The sequence below is a fragment of the Ranitomeya variabilis genome, chromosome 4 (genome assembly GCF_051348905.1).
Source record: "Ranitomeya variabilis isolate aRanVar5 chromosome 4, aRanVar5.hap1, whole genome shotgun sequence".
NCBI classification, from domain to species: domain Eukaryota; kingdom Metazoa; phylum Chordata; class Amphibia; order Anura; family Dendrobatidae; genus Ranitomeya; species Ranitomeya variabilis.
In genome coordinates this window covers 409026617-409038616 of record NC_135235.1, presented here as the reverse complement: position 1 = coordinate 409038616, position 12000 = coordinate 409026617, and the positions used below count along the sequence as shown (strand labels likewise).

The following is a 12000-nucleotide window of genomic DNA, read 5'->3' as shown; positions in this document are numbered from 1 at the left end:
CAGAGTCGTTTATACTGATCGCTTCACTCAAGTCACCTCCTGATCCCTCCTTACCCTTGGATTCTCCCTTCCTCCTCTCCCTACCCGACTGCTATTATTTTGTCTCCTTAGGAATACAGTATTTTCATAATTTGTCTGTTCATTATGTGCTCAATAGCTATTACATACTGGCCTTCAGTGTACACAGCATTCATGTGACCGCTTTTGTTGTGACATGTGACCGTTTCCCTGACTACAGGATCGGCTTCAGTACATAGTACGCACACGTCACATCCAGGGAGATACTTCTGCAATTGACATTCTGCCCCACTACGTCCTTTTCCCCTATTTCCGCATGCTCTGCATGCAGGGATCAGCTGATCGCTCTTGTTGTCAGTTACCATGACAATCAAGCGCTCCAGAGATTACCGGAAGTTAGCGTCACACATCGTGACGCCCTTCCGGTCACGGCCATATGCCGAATCCCGCCCCGTGTCTATTTATATGTACCCTTCCTGCACAATGCCAGCAACTAGCGGCGGACACCGCGTTGTGTGGCGATACAACTCCTAACATATGGGTAAGCCTCTACTTACTAGGACTCAGGCGTTATGGGCACTTGTCCTTACGATTGTATCATTTGCACTACAGGCACGCTCCCTTTATGGTACGTCCCACTCCAATTCCACATGGTACTTGGGATTGCAGCGTTATAGGTGAGCCATGACATAGCTCTCTTTTCTATAGTGACAATTTGATTCATACTTGCAGTACTACTGATTCTATCACTCCTGTTGTTATTCCATAGACGCTTACATCTTCCTGTGGCTATAATATATGCACTATATATGGTAAAGCCTTCACCCACTGGGTAAGACCCACATTGTTGTTTTCTTAGAATCTGCACTACAGCAATGACACTGATTTATATTTTCTATAAACAACAGGCTACCGTATCCTATTTTACCCAAAAGAGTTGTACAATCCTGCCGCATATTATCTACACATTGTTACTGCCAACAGGTGAGAGGTTTTTTCGTATGGCTCAGTACTTTATTAGCACAATGTGCTCTACCCTCTCTGTATTAGGCATTAGTAACAGTTATTATATTATTTTACAGCCACGCTATACCATATTGGAAATCTACGACCTATAAACAACACTACCCTTTAAACTAAATCTGGTCAGTATACACACTTGTTATAATGCTCATGTCATCAACACTGTACACCTAATGATAGGATATACTTCTTAATATCACAGGGCGACCATTTTTGTCCCCTTTATGGTCCACAAGTATTCCCATATACAAGGATCTACGCCATATCCAGAGACACCTCTCACATCTATCTCTTGAGCAGTCGGGTATGTTATAAAATTATTTACCTTCCCTTACCTCTCCTACCCTCTGACCCATCACAATTCACTAAATTATTACTAGATTTATCTTGTTAGCTTTCCCTTGTTTTTGTACAATGATTGAGAATTTTGTTATGTATTTTCAACTTAGTTTACTGAAGAAGGTCTATGGCAGACCGAAACGTTTATTATATTGGGACTGCTATTTGAAATAAAAAAGCATATTCAATATTACCAATACAACCAAGTTGAGTGCCAAGTTTCTTTACTTTATTTATGCAACCCCTTTAGGTCATGAGGCTGCACTCAATCCATAATGGCCTGAATCTTCCCAGGATCCATGCGGAACCCCTCCCCTCATATAATTAATCCCAGAAAAGACAGTTCCTGCACAAAGAAAGAGCATTTCTCCAGTTTAGCGTATAAGTGGTTCTCTCTGAGTCTCATAAGAACCATACGCAGATGATGTAAATGAGACTGACTGTCCTCTGAGTTTATTAGAATGTCAACCAGGTAGATGACTACATAACACCCAATCATGTCAGAAAAAATAACATTAATGAAATTCTGGAAAACAGCAGGGGCGTTAGTGAGACCGAAAAGCATTACCAGGTTTTCAAACAGTCCCTCGGTCATCAGGAATGTTGTTTTCCATTTATCCCCCTCCTGGACCGTCATCAGGTTATAAGCCCCTTGTAAATCTTACTAAGAGAACCATTTGGCCCCCTGTGAGTTGGTTGAATAAATCGTGAATCAGATGGAGAGGGTATGTGTTCTTTACAGTAATTTTGCTCAGTTCCCGAAAGTCGAGGCACGGTCACAAACCTCCATCGTTTTTCTTAACAAAGAAAAACCCTGCTGCCACAGGTGAGACAGAAGGCCGAATACACCCCTTGTGGAGGCTCTCTGAAATGTACTCTTTCATGGCTTGGTGCTCATGCCCAGACAAATTAAACAGACGAGCCTTGGGTAATTTGGCTCCTGGGACTAAATCAATGGCACAATCAAAAGGTCGATGTGGTGGAAGCGCCTCAGCGTTGCTTTCGGAGAACATGTCTTTGAAATCCTTAAGGTATTCCGGAATACCCTCCAGACCGACAGACGGCACAGATACAGATTTTACTGGATTGACAATAGGTCCCAGGTTACAACACGGACCGTTATCCTTACATCCCCATTGAGTGATCTCCCTCGTCACCCAATCAATGATAGGGTTGTGACGTTGCAGCCCGGGCATCCCCAGTACCAGTCCTGCAGGCAAATTATTCATAACGAAACAACTTCTCCACCTGCATGGAACCCACTTTCAGAGAAAAGACATGAGACATAAAACAATTTCCATCCTGGGTAAGAGGGGATGAATCAACAGCCACAATTTTAACAGGGTCTTTCAGCCTGACTGTCCCTATCTTATTAAGTGTCACAACTTGGGCATCAATCAGATTAATGGAGGAATCACAGTCAACAAAGACGGTGGTCATGACAGGAAAGCCGGCAGTCATGCAGCTGCAGTGCAGTACAGCGCAACCTCCACCAGGGAGAGCTTGATAGGGAAGCGAGACTGCACACACTGAGCAGCAGAATAGATGCCACCTAGTGGCAAGAGAGTAGTCAGAAAAGACGAGTCAGAGCACAAGATAGCACGACCGTACAAAAAGGATTTAAACAGAAAGGATAGTCAGGACGTAGCAAGAGATCAGTAAACCAGGACGGGCAAAATACGGTACCATAGGGACAAATCGAAAGAGTCAATATCCAGGAGGTCAGAATCAGAGAATCAAGCAGAACAGACGAATGCTGGGAAAGGGCAGACAGAGGGAGCTAACAGACACAGGACAAGTCAGTGTTCACAGCAGGACAAACCAAGGGCTTCCAGAGTCAGGTTCACAAGCCGAAGACAGAACTTTAGCTGACACTGCCAGCAAGATTCATGGGAGCTAAACAGCAAACCTGAACCCAGAATGAGGCAGAGCAAAGTTAACCCTTGTCATGATACGTCCAAAAAAGGGCAGACACTAATAAACCCTGGAACAGATCATGACAGTACCCTCCTCTCAAGGGGGGCCACCGGACCCCCAGGTTTCCCAGGATAATGTGCATGAAATGCCCGGATCAATCGATCAGCATGGACAGATCGCGCAGGGACCCAAGATCGATCCTCAGGACCATAACCCCTCCAATGGACCAAATACTGAAGTGAACTACGGACCATACGAGAATCAACAATCCGTTCAACTTCAAACTCTGGAATAAGAAAATACACCACACTCACGGATGGAATATGTTGGAAAAAAATCATATAACAATTTATTGTGTACATACACATCAGAAACAAAATGCAAGTATATGCGATAGAATGCGTTTGTCAATATGACGTTTTGAACCCACCGGGTTCTTAATCATATCTCGCTTAAACTGATATGTAGTATAATGAAACTATCCCAGCCGGGAAAAGAACATTCATTGAGTAGATTCGCTATCTTCGTTGTATACAGCGTCCAGGTAGTGGCTAAATGTCGCTATATAGCAGTGCCTGCTGGTAGCAATGTGTAAAGCGGCGCTCCCGCGCCCTGCTGTGCCGACCATCCACAGAGACAGGAGGAGGAGGGGATGGAGGCCCAGCGGAAGATGGTACAAAGGACTTAAGAAGGGATTTATGGAACACATTGGGGATCCGAAGTGACTGAGGAAGGCGTAAACAAAAGGCAACTGGATTGACCACCTCAATGATCTCGTAAGGACCAATAAACCTGGGACCAAGCTTAGCAGAAGGAATCTTTAGACGAATGTTCTTGGTAGACAACCACACTTTATCTCCTACCAGGAATATAGGTCTTACAGACCGTCGCTTATCAGCAAAAAGTTTATGTTTGCCCTGAGCCTTCCCAATGTTCTTCTGGACCTCCCTCCACACCTCCCCCAACCGTTGCATTGCCGTATCAGCCCCTGGACATCCTGAATCCAGCCTAGAAAATTCACCAAAATGGGGGTGAAAACCATAGTTACAGAAGAATGGAGAGGTGCCCGTGGACTGGTTAATCCGATTATTAAATGCAAATTCAGCCACGGGCAACGAAGAACACCAATCATCCTGCTGAGTTGTAGCTAGACACCTCAAAATCTGTTCAAGTGACTGATTGGTCCTCTCCGTTTGCCCATTGGTCTCAGGATGGTCAGCAGAGAAGGTCAAACAAATACCCAATCTTTTACAAAATGCCCTCAAAAAATTTGGACACAAATTGTACCCCTCTATCAGAAACCACACTCAAAGGCACGCCATGCAGCCGTACAACGTGCTCAACAAACAATCTAGATAGTGTCTCAGCATTAGGCAATCCTGCCAGAGGTACAAAATGCGCTTGCTTACTGAATCTGTCAACCACTACCCAGATTACAGTTTTGCCATTGGAAGGAGGGAGATCAGTGATAAAATCCATGGACAAATGAGTCCAAGGTCTATCTGGAATTATTGGCAATGGCACCAATTCCCCGGCCGGCCGGTTATGGGAGCTCTTAGCACAGGCACAGATATCATAAGCAGACACAAACGCAATGATATCAGAGTTCATGGAGGGCCACCAAAACAGCCTAGCAATAGCTTTCCGGGTGGCAGAGATCCCCGGGTGACCACTAAGAGCAGAATCGTGGAAATCCCGGAGAATCCTCAATCTGTACTGAACTGGGACAAAAAGCTTATTGTCAGGCAAAGAGGGAGGAGCAAGTGACTGAGCCTTTCGAATCTCCTGCTCCAATTCAGAGGATACCCCCGCAACAACCACCCCGTGCTGAAGAATGGAGGAAGGAGGTTCGGGGGGGTGATATCGGATCAAAACTGCGAGATAAGGCATCAGCCTTGACATTCTTGGAACCAGGCCAAAAAGTGATTGAAAAATGAAAATGAGAGAAAAAAAAGCAACCACCTAGCCTGTCTAGGAGTTAACCGTTTGGCAGTTTCAATATAAGACAAGTTCTTGTGGTCAGTAATCACCATGATCCGATGAACCGCCCCCTCCAAAAAATGCCTCCATTCTTCAAAAGCCAATTTTATAGCCAATAACTCCCGGTTCCCAACATCATAGTTCCTCTCAGCAGAAGAAAACTTCCGGGAGAAAAAGGCACATGGTCTTAAGTTGGTCAAAGTAACGGGTCCCTGAGACAACACCGCCCCTACTCCCACCTCTGATGCGTCCACCTCTACAATTAATAGTTTAGATGGATCGGGCTGAACTAATAGAGGAGCAGACATAAAACACTTTTTAATGTAATAAATGCTTCAAGTGCCAAGGAGGACAAAACTTTGAGATCAGCCCCTTTGCGAGTGAGATCGGTGAGTGGCTTGACTACCTGAGAAAACCCCTTGATGAATTTCCGGTAATAATTGGCAAAACCCAGAAAACGCTGCAACCCCTTTAGGTCTCTGGGTTGCACCCAATCAACAATGGCCTGTATGTTTCCGGAATCCATCCGAAAACCATTTGCAGAAAGGATGATCCCCAGAAAAGAAAGCTCCTGGACACAAAACAAACATTTCTCTGGTTTAGCGAACAAAGAATTTCCCCGTAACCTGTGAAGAACAGCACATAAATGACCAATATGAGATTCTTTGTCAGGCGAGAAAACAAGGATATCATCCAGGTACACAACCATAAAGCGCCAGATAAAATCAGAAAAAACATCATTTATGAAGTTCTGAAATACCGCGGGCGCGTTCGTGAGACCAAAGGGCATGACCAAATTTTCAAACAGGCCCTCGGAGGTGAGAAATGTCGTTTTCCACTCATCCCCTTCCTGAATGCGGATAAGGTTATATGCTCCCCTAAGATCGAGTTTGGAAAACCACTTAGCCCCAGACAATTTGTTATAGAGATCAGGAATGAGTGGGAGAGGGTAGGTATTTCTCACCGTAATTTTATTTAGTTCCCGGAAATCAAGGCATGGATGTAAACCACCATCTTTTTTCTTGACAAAAAAAATCCTGCTGCCGCAGGTGAGACAGAGGGACAGATGTGACCTTTGCGTAGACTATCAGAGATATAGTTTTTCATAGCAGTACGTTCCGGACCAGAAAGATTGTACAAACGGGCTTTGGGCAGTTTAGAACCCGGAATAAGATTGATGGCACAATCATAAGGACGATGGGGTGGTAAGACCTCAGCCTTTTTTCGGAGAACACATCCCCAAAGTCCTTTAGGTACTGCAGAATACCCTCCAGACTAATGGCGGACACAAACACAGCAGAAAGACAACCATTGGCACAATTAGGACCCCATTTAACAATATCACGAGATCCCCAGTCTATAACAGGATTATGCCTCTGCAACCAGGGGAACCCCAACACCAGTCCCGCAGGAAGATTATTCATAACATAACATGAAATTCGTTCCTGGTGCAAGGAACCCACCTTGAGGAGGAACTCCTCAGAGACAAATTTAAGGACATTTTGAGCCAACGGTGTCTTATCAATGGCAACGATATGGATGGGAGTCTCTAGCCTAACTGTCCCTAACTTTAACTTGGACACCAGACTATAGTCAATGAAGTTCATGGAAGATCCACAGTCCACAAACGCTGAAGTGGAAACAAAAACACCTCCGTAACACAATTCTACCTCTAGGAAAACTTTTTGAAATGACGAAAATGGTACCTGAGAGTCTGGATGACCTCCTAGACCATCACCCAGACACGGCAGCTTATTACTCGATGGACAAAAGGGGCAGTCTTTCTTCCAATGTACCGGATCTCCACAATAAAAACATAATTTCCCATCACGTCACCGTTTCCTCTCCTTCTCCTTGAAATTGATGGCACCAACTTTCATGTCTCCTTGAATGACATAACCTCAGACTTGGCAGGCAAAACAGGAATATCACGCTGGATAATTCTTCTCTCCGTCCGGTCCATACGAATGGCCTGGGTCATAGCCTCTACCAGGGAACTGGGTGGCGTATGAAGGGCCAGCGCGTCCTTGAGATGATCAGAAAGTCCTCTCTCAAACAGGCATCTCAGAGCAGAGTCACCCCAAGACACCTCAACGGACCACCGCCTAAACTCAGAACAATACTGTTCAGCAGTGAGTTCATTCTGGGAGAGACTCATGATCATGTCCTCTGCAACCCTGACCCAGTCTGGTTCATCATAAATAAGTCCCAAAGCCTCAAAGAATCTATCCACAGACACACGTTCAGGGGCAGAAGCAGGTAAAGAGAAAGCCCATGATTTAGGTCCCTCCCGCAGTCAGGAAATAATTATCCCCACCCTCTGACTCTCATCTCCAGAAGATCGAGGTCTAAGAGAAAAAAAAGCTTGCAACTCTCCTTAAAAGTATGAAATCTCTCCCTCTCCCCAGAGAAGGTATATGGGAGTTCGACAGTAGGTTCAGGAGAGTGCAAAGAGACAGCAACAGTGTCAGAGTGCTTACAGTCAGTCTGCAACGATTTAACTGTGTCAGAAAGCTCCCTTTGCAGATTGTTATGAGATGAGGACAAGGTCCTCTGTTCCACAAACAAGTCTTGTATCATAACTGTCAAACTGTCCATTTGATCCGCCAAGATATGGAGCGGATCCATAGCAAACAGAGCAGAGAAAAAAAAAATGCAGAAATCCCTTTAAATGTAGAGGGTCAGCTATAATGTCATGCAGCTGCAGTGCAGTACAGCGCAACCTCCACCAGGGGGAGCTTGATAGGGAAGCGAGACTGCACACACTGAGCAGCAGAACAGATGCCACCTAGTGGCAAGAGAGTAGTCAGAAAAGCCGAGTCAGAGCACAAGATAGCACGACAGTACAAAAAGGATTTAAACAGAAAGGATAGTCAGGACGTAGCAAGAAATCAGTAAACCAGGACGGGCAAAATACGGTACAATAGGGACAAATCAAAACAGAGTCAATAGCCAAGCCAGGAGGTCAGAATCAGAGAATCAAGCAGAACAGACAAACACTGGGAAAGGGCAGACAGAGGGAGATAACAGACACAGGACAAGTCAGGGTTCACAGCAGGACAAACCAAGGGCTTCCAGTCAGGTTCACAAGCCGAAGACAGAACTATAGCTGACACTGCCATAGACCTGAGACATGGACAAGGGGGTATCCTCTACATCTGGAGGAAAGAAGGTTTAAGCATAATAACAGACGCGGATTCTTTACTGTAAGAGCAGTGAGACTATGGAACTCTCTGCCGTATGATGTTATAATGAGTGATTCATTACTTAAATTTAAGAGGGGACTGGATACCTTTCTGGAAAAGTATAATGTTACAGGGTATATACACTAGATTCCTTGATAGGGCGTTGATCCAGGGAACTAGTCTGATTGCCGTATGTGGAGTCGGGAAGGAACTTTTTTCCCCAAGGTGGAGCTTACTCTTTGCCACATGTTTTTTTTTGCCTTCCTCTGGATCAACATGTTACGGCATGTTAGGTTAGGCTATGGGTTGAACTAGATGGACTTAAAGTCTTCCTTCAACCTTAATAACTATGTAACTATGTAAGATTCATGGGAGCTAAATAGCAAACCTGAACCCAGAATGAGGCAGAGCAAAGTTAACCCTTGACATGATCCATCCAAAAAAGGGCAGACACTAATAAACCCTGGAACGGATCATGACACCGGCAAGTTCCAATTCCACCTGGAGCATAATTTTAGCAAGCGAGAAAAAATATACCTTGGAGTATGGACAACCTCCTCTGTTGTGTATCCGCTTTTTGGGCTCCCCTGGTGGTTGCTGGTGGTACTGGTGACTTGTTTGCACTTTGCTGCTTCTGTTCACCTGCTTCCATCAGTGTTTGGGAGTTTCCTATTTAGCCTTGCTCTCCAGTCATTTCCTTGCCGGTCATCATTGTAACCAGAGCCTTCGGTTGCATGTTCCTGCTACTAGTCTGCTGATCAGCTAAGTGGACTTTGTCCTTTTGTTTTGTACCTTTTGTCCAGTTTGCAGTTTTTGTAATTCTCTGTAGCTGGAAGCTCTTGCGGGCTGAAATTGCCACTCCTGTGTCATGAGTTGACACAGGAGTCTTAAAGTAATTTCAGGATGGTTTTTGAAAGGGTTTTCAGTTGACCGTGAAGTCCTCTTTTGTATCCTTCTGCTATCTAGTAAGTGGACCTCTCTTTGCTAAATCTACTTTCATACTGTGTATGTCTTTTCCTCTTAATTCACCGTTATTACATGTGGGGGGCTGCTATCATCTTTTTGGGGTATTTCCCTAGAGGTAAGCCAGGTCTGTTTCTTCCTCTACCAGGCGTAGTTAGTCCTCCGGCTGGCGCGTGGCATATAGGAAGCCGTAGGTATGCTCCCTGGCTACTGTTAGTTGTGTGGTAGATTTAGCTCACGGTCAACTCGAGTTTCCATCACCCGAGAGCTCGTTCGTTACTTATATGTTTCTTACGTTCCCTTGCCATTGGGAACCATGACAGTACTGTCATGGTTCCCAATGGCAAGGGAACGTAAGAAACATATAAGTAACGAACGAGCTCTCGGGTGATGGAAACTCGAGTTGACCGTGAGCTAAATCTACCACACAACTAACAGTAGCCAGGGAGCATACCTACGGCTTCCTATATGCCACGCGCCAGCCGGAGGACTAACTACGCCTGGTAGAGGAAGAAACAGACCTGGCTTACCTCTAGGGAAATACCCCAAAAGATGATAGCAGCCCCCCACATGTAATAACGGTGAATTAAGAGGAAAAGACATACACAGTATGAAAGTAGATTTAGCAAAGAGAGGTCCACTTACTAGATAGCAGAAGGATACAAAAGAGGACTTCACGGTCAACTGAAAACCCTTTCAAAAACCATCCTGAAATTACTTTAAGACTCCTGTGTCAACTCATGACACAGGAGTGGCAATTTCAGCCCGCAAGAGCTTCCAGCTACAGAGAATTACAAAAACTGCAAACTGGACAAAAGGTACAAAACAAAAGGACAAAGTCCACTTAGCTGATCAGCAGACTAGTAGCAGGAACATGCAACTGAAGGCTCTGGTTACAATGATGACTGGCAAGGAAATGACTGGAGAGCAAGGCTAAATAGGAAACTCCCAAACACTGATGGAAGCAGGTGAACAGAAGCAGCAAAGTGCAAACAAGTCACCAGTACCACCAGCAACCACCAGGGGAGCCCAAAAAGCGGATACACAACACTCCTCGATTGTTGCCCAGACTCAGTCATTTTTCTGACGGGTTCACTGAAAAAGGGCAGGAGGGACAGTCCCTTTTCCAATGTCCAGAGGCTCCACAGTAAAAGCATAGTAGGCTGTCTCTACGGTGCCTTCTCTCTTTTTCCTTTACCGAGATACACCCAATCTCCATGGGCTCAGGTAAGGGTGCAGCATCACACAATTTGGAGTACAAGAGAGTCTCTTGTTGCATCATTCCACTAGCACGGAGTCTCCTATCTATACGGACCGCCTGCGTCATGGTGTCCTCCAGAGTATCAGGAGGAGGATGTAATGCCAGGGCGTCCTGTAGACAGTCAGACAGGCCTCTGCTGAACAATCCCCTCAGGGCAGCGTCATTCCAGGATACTTCGGCTGCCCAACATCTAAACTCTGAGCAGAACCATTCAGCGGAGTGCCTCCCCTGTGTCACACTCATCACCATATGCTCTGCCAGGTCCACTCTATCAGGCTCATCATAAATTCCCCAGAGCCTCAAAGAACAGGTTCACAGACATACGTTCTGGAGTAGAGGAAGAGAGAAACAAAGCCCATGCCTTTGGAGCCCCCCTTAACAAGGATATTACAATCCCCACCCTCTGTCTTTCATTTCCAGAGGCCCGGGGATGCAATTCAAAGAACAACTTGCATCCCTCCTTGAAGACCCTAAACAATTTTTTATCTTCGGAGAAATTGTCAGGTAACTTTTCCGGTGGCTCGAGGTCCACTAGGGATACATCAGTGCTGCTCCGTCGACAGCTTCTGCCTAGCTCATTAACCTGCTCCGTGAGAGCCTGTACCGGCTCCATGATATACTAACACCGCACCACCAGGGAAAGACTGTAGGGTTAGCTATAATGTCACGACTCTCAGGTATACTGCTGCGAGGAAAGCTGCGCACCGCAGCAAGGGAGCTGAGAGCAGAGCGGCGGGGAACTCACCTGGTAGCAAACAGGACCTGAACCACATGACAGGGTAGGAGGTGGTCGAGGGCGACGCCAGACGCTGGGGTGCAGGGAAGACGATATACCCTAGAGAGTAGTTAAACGTGCCAAGATCAAAACCAGGAGATAACGAGGTAACCAAGGGGTGAGGCGGAGGGATAGTCAGAAAGGGAGCCAAAGGTCAGAAAACCAGAAGAACAAACAAGCAGAGTAAAGCACGGAAAGCAAAGCAAGCAAATGCAAACCAAGCACACACTCAAGTGGTCAGACACACAGACTAAACGAAAGTATAGCTGACAGGGAATCCTAGTCTGGAGTGTGTATAAATACCCCTCCCAGATCCAAAGTGAGGCCAGCAATATTAACCCCGAGAGAGCAGGACATGAACCCTGTCCTATACCATGACAGTAGATATGTAGATATACAGCTGAAACTAGAACTTTACATAAACTATATAAAAAGACACATATGCATGTTTTTCTCAATATCTGACATGAAATCATAATAAACCTTTCCCGTTTTAGGTCAATTAGGATTATCATAATTATTAGTATTTGCCTAATGCC

At 45.4% G+C, this 12000-nt stretch overlaps 1 long non-coding RNA gene across 1 annotated transcript; it reads left to right on the top strand.

Annotated features, from left to right (window-relative positions):
* Nucleotides 1-364: 364 nt before the first annotated feature.
* Nucleotides 365-973, top strand: LOC143768965 (uncharacterized). Its single transcript, XR_013214142.1, has 3 exons — nt 365-559; nt 631-695; nt 788-973. It is a non-coding gene; the product is annotated as an uncharacterized LOC143768965 (long non-coding RNA).
* The last annotated feature ends 11027 nt before the right edge of the window (nt 974-12000 follow it).